Source organism: Magnolia sinica, chromosome 5 (assembly GCF_029962835.1).
Source record: "Magnolia sinica isolate HGM2019 chromosome 5, MsV1, whole genome shotgun sequence".
Taxonomy (NCBI): domain Eukaryota; kingdom Viridiplantae; phylum Streptophyta; class Magnoliopsida; order Magnoliales; family Magnoliaceae; genus Magnolia; species Magnolia sinica.
Window position 1 is genome coordinate 81,570,240 of NC_080577.1, and position 21,113 is coordinate 81,591,352.

The 21,113-nt window shown below is 42.3% G+C and overlaps 1 protein-coding gene and 1 long non-coding RNA gene across 6 annotated transcripts in view; one reads left to right on the forward strand and one right to left on the reverse strand.

Annotated features, from left to right (window-relative positions):
- LOC131246194 (uncharacterized) overlaps positions 1-21,113 on the forward strand; it is a 74,686-nt gene that overhangs the window by 4,155 nt on the left and 49,418 nt on the right. The window lies entirely within an intron of this gene.
- Positions 66-4,914, reverse strand: LOC131246195 (uncharacterized). Its single transcript, XR_009171237.1, has 4 exons — positions 4,594-4,914; positions 885-922; positions 190-791; positions 66-87 (listed from the first exon to the last, which is right to left on the reverse strand). It is a non-coding gene; the product is annotated as an uncharacterized LOC131246195 (long non-coding RNA).

Here is a 21,113-nt window from a genome sequence, read left to right on the forward strand (position 1 = left end):
AAATAAAAATCAAAGAAAACCATTCCAAAATATTGAAGCATTACCTCATATATTGTTGGGGTAAATGAAAACCCATGCCTTATTTCTCTGCATAGACAAAGAAACAAGGTTCAAAAACTGAATCTCTAGACAAACCAATGAAAAAGTGAAATTTTGAATTAAATATGCAAGCAGAAATTACACAAGTACCATTGATTTGGGTGGCAAGTTATACTTGAATTTTGCCCTAACAATTCCCCTATTTCCATGGATTCTGAAATACAAATTCTACCTATAGCTTCAACTAATTGCAATAGAATATGTAGTGTCTCATTCGCAGTCTGTTAAGAAACTGGTTGAATCACACTCAAATGTTCATCCAGGACGTATATCGGCCCATACTTCTTCCATGAATGTCCAGAATCAGCTGAAACTTGTACCATGCAAGTCAAAAGAGACGGAAACATCGAATTTCAGCTATAATGTGAGTCACATTTATTATCAGTTCCCTTGCATCATATGCATTGAAGAAAGGAAGCAGAAAAATTACAAGGGCTGCAGCCCAACCCAAAGAACTACATTGGCAAGTGCCGAAGAGAAAACACTTTTGGAGGAACCACAGAGGAAAAATGTTGTAATATCAGCATCTCATATGCATATATCATGTATAATGAGAGAGATGTAGATCTACAGTTTTGTATGGTTTACAGTTATGTCTGGATTGTCGCTTTACCTTCACATACATCGCAGATGGTATAGCCCATGCCTTCAGAGTAATGACAGTTTGCTACTTCATCAACCCATTCCAAAAACTGCAAGATGAAGTTCAGGAATAAAACAAATGGGAAAGAGCACAACAAGTGATTAAAACAAGCATAATTTGAAGCAGTAAAACCCAATCTAACCTGTGGTTCCACGTTGGGTTCACCAATACCGTCACACTCTATAATCAAATAGAGCAGTTTTCTGAGTGATGTATGGTATGAAAGCACAACCTTTAATGTTCAAGTACCAAGACTCCCAGCAACTACCAGACTACCTACTCAATTTATGGGGAAATGTAATAAGTATGTGATGAACAAGAAGGATCTCTGAAAGATAATGCTAGAATGACGTATGATTGTGTCACTCCTTTTCTTGAGAAATTCTCCAGTGCTATCAGAGCACTATAAGTTACAGTGGTCCTACTTGAATCAGACAGTCAAATCCATTGATCCACTATACTGTTCACCAGGTCCAACCCATTTTTCATGGGCTAACATGCAAAAACCACACCATTCTGAAAAATATTGACCATTTGATCAATGTCCTTTAGTATGGACGGTCAAGATAATTTACACATAAAAGGTCCAGTCAACAACTTGATCAATGGATTAGACAAAAATCATGACATTCAAAAACTAGGAGTGCTATAATTATAATGCTCTGAGAGCACTGGACCAATTCTCCCTTCTATTTAATTTATTTTTTTTTTTTTTTACAAAATCCAAAACATTTTATGCAGAGAGACATTAAGTGATTCTTGTTTCTCTAGTTTGTGTTGGTAGACTAGTATTACTTCTAGTTTTACAAAACGTGAAGCCAAACAGCAAGAGATTCTGGTGTGAGAGCACAAAAGCGTTTGTTTCAAAAAGTTAAGGGCATGTTTGGATAGAATGAAAACTAGGGAATGCAACCATTTTGCATCGACAAGACATTTGCATCTGTGTGGGAAACAACAAAGGCTGCAGTAAAGTATTTTCATTTGCTTTACCTTTACAAGGGAGTCCCAACCATCTTTTTTCTTCTTCTTCTTCTTCTTTTTTTCAAAAAATAAAATGAGGGCCTAAAAATAAATGACAATTTTGGAGGGACAAATGCTTCCCTTTGTAAGATTGTCTTCCGAACAGTTCCAATGAAAAGAAAAAGGCATTTTCTAGGAGTTCTATAGTCATAACCCCATCTTCACGGGTGCCCACTGAGGCCTGTCAAGAAAAAAGACCATTTATAACTTCAGTGCCATAATAACAGTAGGATCAATAAACAAATCCTACTACAGAACGCATCCAGTTAGAAATTAACCAATCTGCATAATGTTATACATCTAAAAAATGTATGAAAAAGATAAGAAGAAGAAGTGAGTCTGGTCATCGAGTGCTGGGAGCTTGCGACTCCTAAATAAAGCACACTCAAGAACATTCTTCAGGTAAAGCAATTTAAATCATTTTAAAATGAACGGTCATCAGTAATATTAATCCTCAATAGCAGCAATAGTAAACAAAAGCTCTAAGACTGCCACATGAACTGCTACAGCTTCATGGAATGAAACTAATCTTGATGATGGAGTTCTAGGATTGCATTCAACTCAATTTAACATTACTTATGATAAAACTTTTCTCTTTTTTTTTTTGGAGAATTAATGCAAGAAATATCAAGAAAACATACCTCACACCAATCCAAACAATCAGTAGCTTTAACTGACTTCATATCATTCCCATGACTGGTACTGTTCCTTTCAAGCAAAGGACAAAAAAATACCAAAGGATCCCAGCTTAAATCAGATTTATCATGAAGCACATTGCGTACTACAACAGGCTGGCCCTTAATCCAATGCTTCTGAAAATGTTCAAGATCTTCACCGTGAAGATCCTTTGCACTAAGACAATATAAATAGTTATCATAAGACTCCTCTCTAGCACTGACTTCTCGCAACTTCCCATCAAATCCCATTGCCTGATCATGCATGCTGACACAAAAGGGACAGTAGGAAGAAGCATCTAACATTTCAGGAAAGTCATAACTACAAGCTATTTCTTTTGCACTTATTTCCAGCTGTTGTATCCAATCCAATGGGAAAATGCATCTCAAATCGAGATTGCAAGCGCCACAACCTCCGAGCTCCTTGGGAGGACAGGGAACGCTACCATTGCCATCATTAGCTTTCCATTCGGGCATTGCAACTGAAGAAAGTAACAAAGAATTACCATTTCTTAATAGAGAGAGCATTGTACCCAAAACAGGCTTGCCACCATGAACATAAGCTTTCCCTTTATTTATGTAGTTGAATGTAACTGCTCCAATGCCTCCAGGTAGGCTTTCTCCACGTATCTCATGACAACGACTTAGGCAAAGGTCAAAGGAACAATTTGAGCAGCTTCTATGGAAATCCACGATGGAAGCTTTGCAGTTGTCACTGCTCAAATATACACAATGCATCAGTGCAACACCTAAAAGCCAATGGAGCTCTTTGTTATTGAGGGAAAACCTTTATGGGTGTATTTAACTTACCAGTACAGTTTCTCATCATAGCCACGTTCCGCCTGACGAGGTTGATTAGAAGATGGTTTTTCCCCTCCTACAACAAAAATCCATCAGAGGAGAGACATGATTTAAAGGCAATATATTAAAAATAATAATTAATAATAATAAAAGGCAGGAACATCATGCACCTACCCTGTAGCTTTGCCTCTATTTCCAGCTCAATTCTCTATTCCTGATTGATTTGTTTCAGTACTGGAAGAAGGATACAAATCAAATAATGGGCATGTAGAATTTTGTCAATCTTGTCTATACCCCTTGCAGGACCCTCAAAGAGATGGAATATCAATAGGCAAGTTGCTGCCACTACCAAAAAAGAAAACAAAAAAGGGAGGCAAGGCAGCAGATGGAGAATGCCACAGTTGAAGGGCATGTTTGGATGAACCTCCAAATCGGTATTGGATCAGCATCATTAGTGAAACCCATCCACTTTATGCTTGAGGTGACACGGAAAATGGAAACCGCATTAAGCAGGTTCCCATGTTCATGCTTTTTCAACCCCAAATCCATAGTAAGACAACAGCAGGTAATACCGATTCTTATCTCACTATCATTTTAATGCGTCTGCCTATAAATAGAACTAAAAAATGAAAGAATTAATATTTAATAAAGACGAAGTACTAGTTCTAGTGAAGCAAAAACATGCCAATAAACTGTTTAGATACCGACAATTCATAACTAGATTCTCACAGGAAAAGAAAAAGAGCAAACAGGTCATAGCAAAAATTTATATTGCAGAGGCACCATAATTTACCCCATAGAAAGAGACATCACCAAAATCGGAAGAGAGAAAAATGCAGAAAAGTCTTCTGAAGAGAACATACAAAAAAAAGGTAGATTAATCTTTAAAAAGTTGTATGAATGTTCCGTCGTTTTTCATTACTTGTCATAATATTACAATAACAAAGGTTTTCCATGAAACTTTTAAAAAAAGAAGAATTTTTTGGGACAGTTCACTGAATGGGACCTTTTATGCTTTAAAACTATCATTTTTACACCTTTTATGAATGGTATAATGTTTGCACTGAATTGACTTTTTTTGGGACAGTTCACTTAATGGGACTGTTAAAAATGCAAGCCTGTTACCTGATATAAAACAATAATAACCAGGAACGGAACATACCTTACGAATATTTCCTATGTCTGCTCCACCTTTACCCATCACTTTACCCACTGCATGGGCCACGATGACAATCTCCAGGGTTGAAGGCAGTCTGTACAAATGAAAATATACAAAGAGCAGGCTTAATTAAAAAATAAAATACCCAAATAACCAGCCTAAAGCAGAGGCAAAACTCTAAGATATGAAATACAAACCCTCCATATGGCTTTGAAGAATATGAAGGAATAGATCCATAGCCGTTCTCCCCAACCTTCATTTAAAGAAAAAAAAAAAAAGGAGATGAGTTACCTAAGCAGGGAAAGATGTTGCATTTTTGAATGCACGAACCTTCATTTAAAGCAAAAGAAAAAAAAAAGAAAAAAAAAGGGGGGGATATAAGTAACTGAGGAGGGAAGACACTGCATTTTGAACGCATGAAATGATTCAGCCCAAACCCAACTTTGATTCAAAGATATACAACTAATGCACCAGTTTTTAATGTTGGATAGTAAGACTCAAGGCAAGATTTAGCCTTTCAGTTCTAAAGTTTGACCAGACTGAGTTGATAAAAACCTGCCTATGATCAAAGGAAGACATGGCCCCAAGCTCATGTTCCAACTACTGCATTGCAGCAAGGTTCTGCCTAATCCTTGCATTAAGTCTACAAATCTGTAGGAATTTCAGTTTACTACAACTGAATATCAGAAAAATGAAATGAAGAATGTAGAAAAAGTTTCTTCTTCTTCTTCTTCTTCTTTTCTTTTGCATTAAAGGAATTTCAGTTTAAGCCATGCTTGAATCCAAGGTTACTTCAAACATGAGGAATTTGAATTCACAAAAATATTGTTTAATTTTCTAAGTTGTGAATCAAATCTTTCTTAGTACAAGACTTCTTTAATACAATGGAATATCAGAGAAGTGAAAAAGAATAATGAAGAAAATGTAAACTTCTCTGTCCTTCTGCATATAACACTTCAGTGTCCTTCCTGCTTTTGTATTTCCTTTTTGAATAACACAAAACAGACAGAAACGTAGATCATAAATCAAAGAAATGATGGGAAGAAAATGTAAGGAAATAAAAACTTTCAGTATGAATTTTAAACTATACCAGTCAACTCCAAAGTTAATTTCTTGTGCTATAATTCTATCGTCCTTAACACTACCAATATTATTTTTGGATTGGATTTTGCAAGGTGGCAGGCCAGAGTTTCAGCAGATTATATTTAATGAAGGCTTTGCATGATAACTGAATCCAAAGCCCAAGGTAAAAACCTTGATTTGTTGATTTTGAGTAATATTTCTTTCTATCCAGAATAAAATGTAAGGAAAATAGGGAAAGTTGAGAAGAGAATTGATCACCGACAGCAAATGTATGTTAACTTAGCTTGCAGTCTCGCCATTCCCACTTACACAGAACATGCCATCCATGTAAATGGCAGGGCCCACAATGAAAGATCACTTGGTGTAAAAACCAGTCTCATCCACTCATCAGGCAGACTGCACCATTGAAATCCATAGATGCCAATGTTCTGTCTCAGTGTACAGATCTTCATGGTGGGCCCGTTTGTTTATATGGCTTGTATGCCCTTCACAAGAGACACTTAGGGAAAGATGGTCTGCATTCTCTAAGCAAGCATGCAACAGGCTGTAGTGGATCAGTGTAACGCCCTGAAAATCGGGGGTCGAGTAGAAGTCCAACTCCTGAGTTCCAATGCATCACTTATGCAACATATTTAATGATGATTAAATGTTGTCTGTATTAGTGCATAAAATATGAATAAGATTAAGCCAAATCAATAAAACATAATCCAGGGACAGTTGTAATACGTAAGTGGAAGACTGACTCAAATATGTATAACTTTATAAATCAGTATAGGTCCCCAAAGTATGTATACATTATCAGGTCAATAATTACATGTATTGTTTCAAAATACAAAATGTCAAAAATATAATAGTCCACTACAAGTATAACCCTAAAGCTCCGCCGATCAGAACGGTCTATGTAAACCTGCCTGAATACTGCATATATGAGAAAGCATCATCTGTGAAGTCCGTCTCTGCCTCATCAGTCGGGTCTCCATCTGCAACTAAGACAGAGTCTGGTTGGTGTTTAAAACACCGTCCCGTAACGTGGGAGTGAGTGATCAACTCAGTGGAACAATAAAGCAAAGGTTAACATGTTCTCAATTCAGTCAAGCAGTAATGATAAAATAATACAATCAAACATCCCTAGGTACTCTGATTAATGCAAGAATGGTATGTATAAATGATGCATGCCCTCGCCTGCACTCCCTCTGTGATCTTCATCTAACGGTCGCGCATGTCAGTCACTTCCTCGTGCTCTCTACTCAATGCCAAACGGCACATGCAGTGTGGTGCATGAACGTGATTACCAAGTTCTTATTAGTCCTTTTCATACAGCAGAATTGGGAAGCTAAGGTACCTCCCTTATATCAATTCCCAAACAATGATCCATTCTAGGGTCATCAATCCTAGTAAATCTCATACGATGTTACGGTTCTAGGTCGCTACAAAGGGCTCGTCACCTTATCAGTGTAGGCCTAGTTTGTACTCTTGTTGCTAAGGAAAGGTTCGTCACCTCTACGCAGTCTTAACGTACGCTCGAGATCACTACAAAGGGCTCGTCACCTTATCAGTGTACGCCGACAGCTCGAATACAGTGTCCCATACCACCGTATTCGGCTCACGAGGTTGTGTTGCTCACTGGACACTACGGGGAGGCTCGTCACCCCAGCGTAGGTCGACAGCTTGACCACGGTGTCGCATACCACCATGCCCGGCTCATGAGTCTTAGCGGATCGAGGTACCAAGTTTAAAGAGATTTTCACTAGTGAGTTTGGTACCTTAGATTCGAGCAGTAGCGTCCATACATGGTGAACATACATCAGGTCAATCGGGTTACTTGACGAGCTTGACCGGTATGAGCGTACATCGAATTGACCGACATGGAGTGCACGAGCACTCCGTGTGGCCTAACCACCGTTGGCAACCAAAGTACGGCTTGGACTCATCGAACATGTCCTGTGGGGCTAAAACAACCTCAGCCACCAAATCGAGATATGTTACCAATTGCCTGGACTAAGTCATAGTCCCAATCACACTCAGTTGCAGTTTATATATCAAATATGATACGCATAGCAGCATTACACAATGGTTTAACCATTTCAAGCATTTAAGCATTTCATGAAACACATAGTACACATGTTATCTTACCTAGGCATTACTTCCATAAATCACATAGTAGGAAGATAGGTTACATGAAGGAAACTATAGTTATAGAGAAGGGGATTGAGAATCCTATCTCAACACTCCCATTTCAAACATTTAAACAAGCATTTCCTCATATAGGCCTTTTATCAAACACTTATACTACACATATCACATACATAGATTAATTTACTTAAAACGTATATTATAGCAAATCCTTTCACATAGGGGTTGCAACACATACAACGATCATGTATTACCAAACATCCATCATAACAAGTACTAATTATAATTCCATATTCATTCAGACATTTCAACAAATACTTAGTCTACACACTTCAACATACATGACATATGTTGGTTATAACAGGTGTTAGGGCAAACCCTTTCACCACGGAGTTGTCACATATACAACAACCATATATCCACGACAGATAATCATGGCAAGCACGAATCCAAATTCCATACGCATTCAATCATATCAACAAACACAAGAATGTACTATATTCAACACAGTTCATATATATGTGTAAAGTGTGGGAAACATCGTGTCTAAGCATGTGATAGCAATTCAAGTCAGTCATAAATCATTAACTGACATTGAAAGCCTTAAAAACTATAACCTAAACATTTATAGTCCGCACCTTACACTGGTAAACGTGTAACGGATTCGTTTTAGACACTTAGCCTTTGTCAATGGTGGATTGGCAACCTACAGTATGAAATAGGTTAGCTATTCCATTACTTACAATGTTTAAAACCCTATAACAGGTTAGGGTTAGGTTTTCTTACCTAAGTACGGAGTCGGAATAGCCAGAAGAGCGATGTAGAAGCGGTAGTTAAACCCGAGGAACAATGGGATCGAATCCCAGCAGGAATCTCCAACTCACTCTCTCTCACTCTCTCTCTTTCCTTTCCTTTTCCTCTACTCTCTTTCTTAGGGTTTTAGAATTCGTATGGAATATGAGAGAGAGAGAGAGTTTAAGGCCCTTATATAGGCCCAGAACTGATGGGAATGGCCTCAGGGCCAAGATATACTTAAGTTATATCCAAAGGGTGTCTGTTTCAGCCCATCGGAGCACTTCTGGTGGCCCCTTTTCCACGTGCGGTTAGACTTAAACTCCTTGACATTGGATCTAAGTCAGGCTGAGTTTTCGCTCCAATCGGATCTGCAGATCGACTATGGCGGACCAGTTTCAGTTTAACGGTCACAGTCACTTGATCAGGGCCACAAGTACATGGCCTTGTATGAGATATTTTCCTTGATCCGAGGGTGTATTTGGGTCAGATTCTGACGGTCTAAATCCTTATATTTGGCCCGCAAGTGACACGACTCAGATTACTTAAATTCGGATTTCATTTCTAAAGATATTCACGTTTCTCACACACTTTGATCCGGGCTCAAGTTGTGCATTTCTAGACACAATTAAGACTTGATTTTCGAGGGGGTTGTCAAGTCCAGTAATGTGGTCATAAATGTATAGTTTTGAGGTCATAGAACTTTTGACATGCGGTCCAGGTCCGATACAGAGTTTCGGTGTGCTCCCGAGAGCAACCGGGTGTAAGGATGGATTCTAGATTTCAGGGTAATGTAGCGTCAATGATACTGCACGGTTTGGGTCTTGCAGATCATATTTAAAGTGATTAGTGCTAATTTCACAAGTACTTTAGTTTAGCACTTGCTAATATTAACCTAATTTCTAAAGGTTTTGGTCTTGGGTGATTTCTTCCTGAGGTGGTACTCGGGTCCTTGTACGGATTTTTCCGAGACGTTACAATCTACCCCCCTTAAAGAAAAATTTTGTCCTCGAAATTAGTACATTTTCGTACTCCTCGAGAATCTGAGGGCAGTTCTTTCGAACCTTGGCTTCTGTCTCCCAAGTAGCCTCTTCTTCCGTGTGATGCATCCACAGCACTTTCAGAAGAGGAATAACCTTGCAACGTAGCACTTGTTCCTTCCTGTCTAGGACACGCGTCGGTCGCAGTACATAAGTAGCGTCCTCGTTCAACTGTACCTGCTCCCATCTGATAATTTGGGAAGGATTGGGAATGTATTTCTTCAGCATAGAGACATGAAATACGTTGTGAACACCTACGAGTGAAGTGGGCAAAGCAAAGCGGTACGCTACTGCCCCCACTCGATTAAGTATCTGGAATGGGCTAATGAATCGAGGCGTGAGCTTCCCCTTCTTGCCAAACCAAAGGACTCCCTTCATGGGGAAAACTTTAAGGAATACATGGTCCCCAACCTCGAACTCTAGCTGCCGCCACCTCGTATCGGCGTAGCTCTTCTGTCTTCTCTGCGCTGTTAGAAGTTGGCACTTGATAATGTCGATCTTCTCTGAAGTTGCCTAAACTAACTCCGGGCCAATCAAGCTCTTCTCGCCAACCTCTGCCCAGCAATGCAGTGCTCTACACGGGCGCCCATACAGTGCCTCATAGGGAGCCATGCCAATGCTCGCCTGGAAGCTGTTATTATAGGTGAACTCTACATAAGGAAGACAGTCATCCCAACTGTCCTTGAAATCTAGCACACAGGCTCGCAACATATCTTCCAAAATCTGATTCACCCGTTCCATCTGCCCGTCAGTCTGTGGGTGGAACGCGGTACTGAACTTCAACTTTACACCCATCGCTTCCTAGATGCAAGTCCAGAAAATAGATGTAAATCGCGTGTCCCGGTCCGATACAATCTCCAAAGGAACTTCATGCAAATGCACTATCTCCCTGATGTACAACTTGGCCAACTCGTCTGCAGAGTTCGAGACCTTAATTGGGAGGAAATGGGCCGAGTTAGTCAATCGGTTCATGATCACCCAAATAGAGTCGTGTCCCTTCCTCGTCTTCGGTAGGCCTGAGATGAAATCCATAGAGATGAAATCCCACTTCCATTCTGCTATAGGCATGGGCTGAAGTAGTCTAGGAGGTCGGCGATGCTCTGCCTTAACCTACTAGCACGTGAGACAATGTGACACGTAATCTTCTATGTGAGCCTTCATATTGTCCCACCAGTACGACCTCTTCATGTCACGATACATCTTCGTACTGCCTGGATGCATAGCCATCCTTGAATTGTGAGCAACCACAAGAACTTCCTTCCTCAAGTCAGGGAGGTTCGGGACGCATAGGCGGCCATGGTAACGTAAGCCCCCATCCATGCCAACTCTCCATTCTGAGTCCTCATCTGCACTAACCTGCTCTCTCATCTTCGCCAACAGCTCATCGTCTGCCTGAGCTGCGATAATCCTGTCATCAATAAGGGGCTGTACTCGAATATGTACGATGCCCTCGTACGGCTCCTCCACTTTGAGTTTCCGCTCAAAGTCTCACACGAACTCTACCATGTCCCACTCTGCTACCATCAACGGAGCCACAAATGTCAATGCCTTCTTGTGGCTTAGCGCGTCTGCCACAAGGTTGGCCTTACCAGGATGGTAAGAGACTTCGAACTTGAAGTTCTTTAGGGTCTGCATCCATCGTCGCTGCCTCATATTCAGGTCTCGTTGAGTGAATATATATCTGAGGCTCTTGTGATCGCAAAAGAGCTCGAACTCCTCTTCATAGAGGTAATGTCTCTAGTGCTTCAGTGTAAAGATGATGGCTGCTAACTCCAGGTCGTGCGTCGGGTAGTTCTCCTCGTGTTTCCTTAACTATCTCGAGGCATATGCAATCAGCCTGTCCTTCTACATAAGGACACAACCCAAACCGACACGAGACGCGGCTGTATATATAACATACTTGACCCCTTGCTCTGGCAATACTAGCACAGGGGCGGACGTCAACCTGTCCTTCAACTCCTGAAAAGCTGCCTCTGCCTTTTCATTCCAGCCGAACTTAAGATCTTTCCGAGTCAACTGAGACAAAGGTCTGGCTATCTTGGAGAAGTCCCGAATGAATCATCAATAGTAATCTATCAGACCAAGAAAACTCCTCACCTCGATAACCAAACCGGGCTGCTCCCAGTCCTTAGACAGACCAAGGTCCACACCTATCCCTTCCTTAGACACCACATGTCCCAGGAACTTGACTTCTTCTTTCCAGAAGTCGCACTTCTTGTACTGTGCAAACAACTGGTTTTTCCTGAGTGTATCGAAGACTACCCGCAGGTGCTCCTCGTGATCTTCTCGACTCTTGGAGTATATCAGGATGCCATCAATAAACACAATGACGAATCGGTAAAGAAACGGCCGAAATACCCTGTTCATCAAGTCCATGAACACAGCCGAAGCATTCGTAAGGCCGAACGACATCACGAGAAACTCATAGTGCCTAAAACTGGTCCCGAAGGCCGTCTTCTACACGTCCTCATCCCTGACGCGCAACTGATGATACCCTGACTATAGATAGATCTTCAAAAAATACTGCGCCCCTTTCAACTGATCGAACAGATCATCTATCCTGGGTAAGGGATACTTGTTCTTCACTGTCACTTGGTTCAACCTGCGATAATTAATACACAATCGCAGTGAACCGTCCTTCTTCTTCACAAATAACACGGGTGCTCCCCAAGGAGACACACTCGGCCATATGAAGCCAGTATCTAATAGATCGTCGATCTGTTTCCTCAGTTCCTCTATCTCACATGGAGCCATGCGATAAGTCAGAACAGATATTGGTGTCGCACTGGGCATAAGGTCGATAGTGAAGTCGATCTCGCGCCGAGGAGGTAGTCCGGGTATATTACTGAACACGTCCTCAAACTCTCGAACCACTAGTGTGTTTTTAAGTGTCGGGCCGTCAACATTCTTCAGTAAGGAAGCATAAAAAAGAACTCGAAAAGGGCAACTGACCTGTATGGGAAACATAAAGGGCGTGCCCTTAGGCTCGTGAGCTGTCACTAGTCGGGTCTCGTAGTCAATCTCGGCCCTCACTTCAGTTAGCTAATCCATACTAAGGATGACGTCGAAATGGTATATCGTGGTGACAATCAAGTCAATGCATATCGTCCTACTTCCTAGATCTATCAAGCAACCCTCACACATTTTTGTGGCATCTGTAAAAGTTCCTGGTGCTGTGATAACTCGCACTCCAACCATCGGAGTCATCTTCAGCCCTAAGCGCTGGACTGCAGAACATGATATCACAGATATAGTGGATCCTATATCCACCAACAGAAATATAGGGGTACCTTCAATGTGGACGGTGAGCTCGAAGGCCAAAGGTACAGTAGTTGTAAAATCAGGCGCTTCCGCTGTAAGTGCATGATGCGCGCCTGCTGAGATCGGTTGGGCTGGGGCGCCGTAGGTCACTGAGGCAACCTAGATCGAGGTACAGGTGGCCAGAATGATGGATGACCTGGTGCCGAGCGTAGAGGTGGTGTCGATATAACCTGGGGAAGCTGGCAGTTGATCCTCTGGAGCGATGAGAAGCTGCTAACCCTCATCCTGGTGAAGCAGTTCACCTCTGTGTGGCCTGGCCTCTTACAATAGGCACACCACACATCAAGTCACCTCACAAGGGCAGGTGAAGCCATCATCCTCGGCGGTGAATCTACCCGCGGCCTCTTCCCGAGGAATGGTCTGCTCGGAATCTCTGGTCGCAGCCTAGGAGCCATCGGTGCTTACATACGGGACTGCCTGTCCCCATCCTGCTCAGCTCTCATGGACATGCTCACTAGCTCAACATAGTTAGGTATGCTAGCGCAACACATCTTCGAGCGAATATCTGATCGCAGGCCCTCAGAAAAATGTCACATACGCATCGACTCATCTGCCAGAATTAACGGGGTGTACCTGCCCAACTCTGTAAATCTGTTCCATACTCTGCCACTATCATCCCTCCCTGTCGGAGGCGAAGTAACTCACTCTCCTTCTCGTGGTGATAGGTGACGGGATAATATTTTTCGTGGAAGCGGGTCTCAAAATCCGCCCACGTCCATATGTGTCCGACCGCAATAGTACGGAGGACATTATCCCATCATAAGCTGGCCTCCTCGAACATGAAGGTGACCAACTCCACCTGCTCGGGCTCTGTGCAGTGTAGCGGCTTTAGCATCTTAGAGATGCGGTCGAGCCAATAATCGGCCTCCTCGGGTCTGTGAGTACCCGCAAAAGTAGGGGGCCATAAGTGCTGGAATCGCTCAAACTGGCCGCTGGCACCTGTATTCCCAGCAGGGGGTGTAAATGGAGCAAGCGGAGCCACACCCATGCTCTGGGTAAAAATTCCCGCCATGGTGGTCAAAAACTGTTGCTGCTGCTATTGTTGTGCCTACTGCTGTACCTGCTGTTGCTGCATCAACAACATCATCTACTCCAACCTGTCAGTAGGGGAAGCCGATTGAAGTACAGATGGCGTCGAAGAGGACGCAAGGTTCTGCTCTAGAACCGGTGGCACAACAGGTGTAGGCCCATTGGTGGGGCCAGTGGCCGACTGAGAGTTCGGCATGGTGTCAGAGGGAGATGGGCCCGAACTGGGGTCCGTATGGCTATCGCTTAGGGGAGGTGCCCCGTCAGACGAATCGCCAAGAGTGAGCCATGCCGTACTCCGTGCGGCCTTAGGTGGCATTCCTTATATACAACATAGGGTGCAACCCAGGTCAGATTCAGCATGCCCACAACCTCAACCACATAGCATTTACACACAGTTTAAGGAAACTTCATGCATTTCATTTACCAAAATTATCACAATACATAAAATACATATTACATGAATCATGACAGGAAACGTATATGAGCTATTACAAGCAAGGCTGTAAACAGTAGAACAAACTACCAAACACAAACATACTTCCTACCTACTATACTACTAGGCCCATCAACATTAAAACGCAAACATTCTAAAACAACAACAAAATAAACTACAGGGCGACGGCATGGATGACTAAACATCCGAGTCTGGCGATGGAGGAGGGGCGCCCTTATCTTGCAGGCAGCACAAGATAGCCTTCAAGGTGTGAGTCACCTTCTTAAACTTGTGCTTCACGAGGGCCCGGGTATCAATGATCTCCTATTTTAGGGCAGCCTGGCCCTCCTCAAGTCGAACTAAATGGGCTTCCCTAGCAGCCCGATCAGGGTCATGCTCCGTTGCCGTAGGAGAGGAGCTCTCATCCATGTCCTGAGCCTCCACTTCTTCTTTTTATTCTTCTTCTATCTCTTCTTTGCTTTCCTCCTCACTTTCATACTCCTCACTGGCCGTCGCATCCTCACTCTCATCGAGTCGTGCTTGCCGCTGTCGTGGCCCAATTTCCATCTGATTGAGAGTAGTTTTGTTGATGTCTGATTGAGAGTAGTTTTGTTGATGTCATGGGTCGGCACCAGCACTTCCGCCCCAAGTCTATAGCCAAACTCATGTGCAATCTTGCATATGAGTCGGCCGAATGGGAGAGAATCAGGCGATCTAGTGGAGCGTGCGGTAAGGACTATTTGCCGCAGAACGTGCGTAGGCACGCACAACTTCTCTCCCTGCCCCACCTGGTACAGAAAATCTACCATCAGACGAGTGCACTCGCTGCGCTTGCTCCACCTAGGGTACACGTTATACGTGAAGATGTGGTGGAGCAGACAGAAGTCGTCAGTCATATTGGTTGCTAGGAGGCTGTTGTTCAGATTCCAGTGGGCCAGTTATCCACAAAGGAATCGTGTGCGGCGATCCCTTTCACGTGAACTCTTCAAATTCTTCTTGCTTGCATGCACTTCGCCAAGCAGCATCTTCATAAGCCGAGCCATCAACCCAGCATCAATTGTGGCCTCCCAATCTCTACCTACTGGGATCTTGAACTGCAAGGGCTTCAACGTAGGCTCTCGCATGTGGGCGTAGAAGGCATGGACTGTGCCCACATTTGCGCGGTATTCACCCTCGAATACAGGACCCCACCCGGCCTCGACCAGGCGGTCCATCACCAGATATTGCCCAAAGAGCCTCTCATCCACATGAGCTTCAAAGAGGACCTGCGACCCTGAAATCTCCTATGAGACATATCCGTCAGGTGGATCCTTTCGAGGGGAGACTGGGGATTAAGCTCCCGGTTGGTCCTTATCTCTCGATTGATACTTGCACTAATGGCGGTGCCTCTAGGCCTCCTTGAACGAGTAGGGCGACTAGGCCCGGCCTCATCCGTAGGAGTCCTCTTCTTCCCCATGAGAGAAAGAAGCATAGAAATCGAGAAAATGGTCGTCACAAGCTCGAATAGAGCCATTGGAGTGGAATGATAGGTGAAAATAGGATGGGTTGTTGAACTTGAAGGTATGTGAGACACAAATGAGAGATTTGTACACTCAAATCGAAGGAAAAGAGAGAGATAGGAGAGGGTTTTGATGAGAAATAGTGGATGGGTGTGTGTGTTGAAGGAAAATGATGAAATGAGTGGATGAGGGGAGATTTGAGAGAGAAACAGAGGTTTTTGAAGAAAAAGGAGAGCTTGGAGGGGTAGGTTATGAAGAGGGGGCATGTTAGGAGGGGTAAAAATTGACCCACCCTACATCAGTGGGCCATACAACGCCCTAGAGGCATCGGCGCGAGCCGTCCAACCTGGCCAGGCCTGCCAGCTGGCGAGGCCTCGGGGAACCGGTGAGGTCCTCGCCGGTCTCTAGACAAACCAGCGATGCCTCGCCGGTGGGGTGAGGTCCTCCTGCCCCCTGGACCCTAAAAACATGTGGGACCCACTCAAGGTCCCCCTGGAAGTGTCTCCTTTGGCCCCCGGCTCCCCCTTGAATCGTTTCAGGTCATTTCGAGTACTTTCTGATATAATTTCACACTTCTCAATTGTTGAAGGCTGGGATTGGGTAAATCATGGTCTAAACCCATCGATTGATGGTCTAGGGGTGATCCGAGGTCGTCTCAAGCGATTATGGATGTGTACAGACCCGAGCTCAGCGATCGTTTTCGGTAAATTTTGCTAATTGGCGAAACTAGAAAACCTAAGCTTGTCTCTACATCTTTCTCACACCCACCTAGGTCTAAATGTATCAGCGCACATCGTGTGACCATAACCAAGGTCCAGTTTAATTCAAATCATGCTCTGATACTAACTTGTAACGCCCTGAAAATCGGGGGTCGAGTAGAAGTCCAACTCTCGAGTTCCAACGCACCACTTATGCAACATATTTAATGATGATTAAATGTTGTCTGTATTAGTGCATAAAACATGTATAAGATTAAGCCAAATCAACAAAACATAATCCAGGGACAGTTGTAATACACAAGTAGAAGACTGACTCAAATATATATAACTTTATAAATCAGTATAGGTCCCCAAAGTATGTATGCATTGCCAGGTCAATAATTACATGTATTGTTTCAAAATACAAAATGTCAAAAATGTAATATTCCACTACAAGTATAACCCTGAAGCCCCGCTGATCAGAATGGTGTATGTAAACCCGCCAAAATACTGCATATATGAGAAAGCATCCTCATCGTCTGCGAAGTCCGTCTCTGCCTCATCAGTCGGGTCTTCATCTGCAACTAAGACAGAGTTTGGTTAGTATTTAAAACACTGTCCCGTAACGTGGGAGTGAGTGATCAACTCAGTGGAATAATAAAGCAACGGTTAACACGTTCTCAATTCAGTCAAGTAGTAATGATAAAATAATACAATCAAACATCCCTAGGTACTCTGATTAATGCAAGAATGGTATGTATAAATGATGCATGCCCTCGCCTACACTCCCTCTGTGATCTTCATCTAACGGTCGTGCATGTCAGTCACTTCCTCGTACTCTCTACTCAACGCTAAACGGCACATGTAGTGCGATGCATGAACGTGATTACCAAGTTCTTATTAGTCCTTTTCATACAGCAGAATTGGGAAGCTAAGGTACCTCCCTTATATCAATTCCCAAACGATGATTCATTCTAGTGTCGTCAATCCTAGTAAATCTCAGACGATATTACGGTTCTAAGTCGCTACAAAGGGCTCGTCACCTTATCAGTGTAGGCTTAGTTTGTACTCTTGTTGCTATGGAAAGGCTCGTCGCTTCTACGCAGTCTTAGCGTATGCTCGAGATCACTACAAAGGGCTCGTCACCTTATCAGTGTATGCCGACAGCTCGAATACAGTATTCCACACCACCCTATTTAGCTCACGAGGCTGTGTTGCTCACTGGACACTACGGGGAGGCTTGTCACCCCAATGTAGGCCGACGGCTCGACCACGGTATCCCATACCATCATGCCCGGCTCATGAGTCTTAGCGGATCGAGATACCAAAGTTAAAAGAGTTTTCACTGGTGAGTTTGATACCTTAGATTCAAGCAGTAGTGTCCATACATGGTGAACATACATCAGGTCAATCAGGTTACTTGACAAGCTCGACTGGTACGAGCTCACATCGAATTAATCGACATGAAGTGCACAAGTACTCCATGTGGCCTAACCACTGTCGGCAACCGAAGTACGACTCAGACTCATTAAACACGTCCTGTGGGGCAAAAACAACCTCAGCCACCAAATCGAGATCTGTTACCGATTGCCTGGACTAAGTCATAGTTCAATCACACTCAGTTGCAGTTTATATATCACATATGATATGCATAACAACATTACACAACAGTTTAACCATTTCAAGCATTTAAGCATTTCATGAAACACATAGTACACATGTTATCTTACCTAGGCATTACTTCCGTAAATCACATAGTAGGAAGATAGGTTACATGAAGGAAACTATAGTTATAGAGAAGGGGATTGAGAATCCTATCTCAACACTCCCATTTCAAACATTTAAACAAGCATTTCCTCATATAGGCCTTTTATCAAACACTTACACTGCACATATCACATACATAGATTAATTTACTTAAAACGTATATTATAGCAAATCCTTTCGCATAGGGGTTGCAACACATGCAATGATCATGTATTACCAAACATCCATCATAACAAGTACTAATCATAATTCCATATTCATTCAGACATTTCAACAAACACTTAGTCTACACACTTCAACATACATGACGTATGTTGGTTATAACAGGTGTTAGGGCAAACCCTTTCACCATGGAGTTGTCACATATACAACAACCATATATCCACGACGGATAATCATGGCAAGCGTGAATCCAAATTCTATATGCATTCAATCATATCAACAAACACAAGAATGTACTATATTCAACATAGTTCATATATATGTGTAAAGTGCGGGAAACATTATGTCTAAGCATGTGATAGCAATTCAAGTCAGTCATAAATCATTAACTGACATTGAAAGCCTTGAAAATTATAACCTAAACATTTATAGTCCGCACCTTACACCGATAAACGCGTAACGGATTCATTTTAGACACTTAGCCTTTGTCAACGGCGGATTGGCAACTTACAATATGAAATAGGTTAACTATTCCATTACTTACAATGTTTGAAACCCTATAACAGGTTAGGGTTAGGTTTTCTTACCTAAGTACGGAGTCGAAATCGCTGGAATAGCGATGTAGAAGCGGTTGTTAAACCCGAGGAGCAATGAGATCGAATCCCAGGAGGAATCTCCAATTCACTCTCTCACTTTCTCTCTCTTTCCTTTCCTTTTCCTCTACTCTCTTTCTTAGGGTTTTAAAATTCGTATGGAATATGAGAGAGAGAGAGAGAGTTTAAGGCCCTTATATAGGCCCAGAACTGATGGGAATGGCCCTAGGGCCAAGATATACTTAAGTTATATCCAACAGGCGTCTATTTCAGCCCATCGGAGCACTTCTGGTGGCCCTTTTTCCACGTGCAGTCGGACTTAAGCTCCCTAATATTAGATCTAGGTCAGGCTGAGTTTTCGCTCCGATCGGGTTTGGAAATTAGACCGTGGTAGACCAGTTTTAGTTCAACGGTCACGGTCACTCGATCAGGGCCACAAGTACATGGCCTTGTATGGGACATTTCCCCTGATCTGAGGGTGTATTTGGGTCATATTCTGACGGTCTAAATCATTATATTTGGCCCGCAAGCGACACGACTCAGATTACTTAAATTCGGATTTCATTTCTAAAGATATTCACGTTTCTCACACACTTTGACCCGGGCTCAAGTTGTTTATTTCTAGACACAATTAAGACTTGATTTTCGATGAGGTTGTCAAGTCCAGTAATGTGGTCATAAATGTATAGTTTTACGGTCATCGGACTTTCGACGTGCGGTCCAGGTCTGATACGGAGTTTTGGTGTGCTCTTGAGAGCAACCGGGTTTAGGGATGGATTTTAGATTTCAGGGTAATGTAGCGTCAATGATACTGCATAGTTTGGGTCTTGCAGATTATATTTAAAGTGATTAGTGCTAATTTCACAAGTACTCTAGTTTAGCACTTGCTAATATTAACCTAATTTCTAAAGGTTTTGGTCCTGGGTGATTTCTGCCTGAGGTGGTACTCGGGTCCTTGTACGGATTTTTTTGACACGTTACAATCAGTTTCTAATTTAGAATAGCATTTGGGTGATCTAATTTTCTGGCCTCTGACCTTAATAATATTCACATCCTCTTTTCAATTTTTTGTTTTTAAAAAAATCATTTTGGGTTTAGATTCGTATCCAAATGTAACTGGACCCCAATCCTATTCCCTTAGGTCTGAATATGGGTCAGGTACTTTGGGTATCCATAATCACAGTGCCCATTGGCAGCCCTACATAGCTTTCTCCAGACCAAACACACAAACGCAATATTTTTTTAGTTTTATAAATAACACTCCAGAGGTTAACTATTTGCCCTTCTAAATTTCTAATACTCTTTAAAGGCATTCTGGATTGTATCTTTTAGCACCTTACCTCTTTGATTGGTTGTGTTGATTGGTTCCTTTGAACCAGATGCTACCAAAAGATATGCATGCTCCTAAAAGCAAAATTGGACCGAGCCTTGGATCTCTTATTCGATCATCAGAAAAACACAGTAAGTAATAAAGGGAAAAGTTACAGCATATAATTTTATTTTATTTTTTTGTATGAAATATAGAATTGAGGCCATTTACATATTCTTCAGAGCATTGAATTTGATAACACAAAATTCAAAAATGGAAGTGTATTGTCCCATGCATATACCTTTTCGTAGACATCACTAATGGAGATGCGCTCCCTTCCAGGCATCCTTAGAATTTCTAAGAACGATATGTAAACTTGCTCATCATGTTGGAACCGAGTCTACAAAAATAAATGATAAAAGTCATAAGAATCCCACATAGAAACTAGTGCCATTGAAATTGCAAGCCTTTTCATAATCATAATTGATGGTGTGTCAGATTATATGACCAAATCATGGTTTTGGGGGCTTCCGAAACATGCTCACAGTTGATGTCTGGGTCAGCATAGAAAACAGAACCTACATTGAGCGGGCTGCTTTTTTCCAACTTCAGCCCAAATTCCAAATTCAGAAAGAATTGTGAATCGACTAAAATCAGAAATTGAATTCCAGCAAAATAGTACTACCAAGAACCCTTTGAAGCTAGAATATTTGCCTCAACATCTCTTCAATTTTAACACATTTACGATCATAATATCTAAACCAAAACATGGATAAATTAAACTAAAAGAACAACAGGAGGTTTAAACAATTTTGGTACCAACAATAATCTAATTAAAATACTCCACATCAATACAGA